The sequence below is a fragment of the Pteropus vampyrus genome, unplaced genomic scaffold (assembly GCF_000151845.1).
Source record: "Pteropus vampyrus isolate Shadow unplaced genomic scaffold, Pvam_2.0 Scaffold4620, whole genome shotgun sequence".
NCBI classification, from domain to species: domain Eukaryota; kingdom Metazoa; phylum Chordata; class Mammalia; order Chiroptera; family Pteropodidae; genus Pteropus; species Pteropus vampyrus.
This window is the reverse complement of record NW_011893401.1, coordinates 6,898-8,142: the sequence shown is the minus strand read 5'-3', so window position 1 is coordinate 8,142 and position 1,245 is coordinate 6,898.

Sequence of the window (1,245 nt, the reverse complement as noted above, 5' to 3'; positions counted from 1 at the left end):
GTGACCAAGACACAGAGGACAGTTAGGAACCAGTCAGAAGACAAACGGACGTGGAAACGGCAGAAGACGGGCAGACGGAAGGGCAGTCAGTCCCCCGAGCGGCAGGAGAGATGCAAACTCTCTCAGTTCGGCCACCTCACAGTTCACGTCCCACGGGCGGGGAGGAAAGACAGTGACAATGGGAAGCGCTGGTGTGTGTGCCACCGACGGGACCGGGAAACATGTCGGCAGCGGAGTGAGCCGCATCGACCTCAGGGAACCGACCTCACGGAACTGACCGTGCAGCTGCCGGCCCCAGGGCTGGGAAGCTGGGACTCCTGCCCAGTGGCCACGTGGCCCATGCAGAATGTTAACTGTCGCCTGCCGGGACCCGGGAGCTGTGGTCCGTGCCAGGCACAGGCGCCCACATGACAGCACCCAGTGAAACCTGGGCGCCGAGGCTCCGATGGGCTCCCCGGGTAGAAGCACTCCCCACCCGCGGCTGCGTTCTCCCTGTGTCCCCTCGTGGGCGGGAGGGAGCTGCAGATGCGGCCCGAGCCCGAACGTCTGGGTGGTGACGGGGCCTCCGCGGCTACCCAGACACACGCCCCGCAGCCCCGCAGCCCAGCAGCTCCCCCCGGCGTGCGGCACCCCTGACCCAGAGACGACGCAGAAACGACCCTCCTGGTCGGGGCAAATGCAAACCGGAAGCATGGCGGCGGGACCCCAGCCCGCGCCCAGCAGGAGGGCACTGGCAGGAAGCTGGGAAATGGCACGAGCTGGCCGGGACGAGGACGTGTGGCACGGGGAGCCCTGGGCCGCTGCGGAGACGGCGCTGCGGCCGGGGTCACAGTTGGGCTGCCGGGGGGTCTCGGCCTTTACGCCAGGGGTTAACAGGAGATGAAGCAGACGGACAGGTGCGCCCACGTTCACGGCAGCCGTGTGCACAACGGCCCAGCGACGGACGACGGACGCACACGACATGGTCCAGCCACACGACGAGACGTCATGCAGCCGGAGGAGGGACATTCCTGAACGTGCTGCAGCCTGAGGGCACTGTGCTGAAGTAACCCGGACGCGGGACGTGGGACAACTACCATGTGACCCCACTCACGTGCCAGACCAGGGGCTGGGGGCGGGTGCGGTGAGTGTTTGATGGGGACGGGTTCAGTTTGGGAAGATGAGCTCCTGGAGGTGGACGGTGGCGATGGCCCTGACGTTGTTAAGATGGACACTCGTATCGCGGGAACGGGAAGGGAGCGAGAG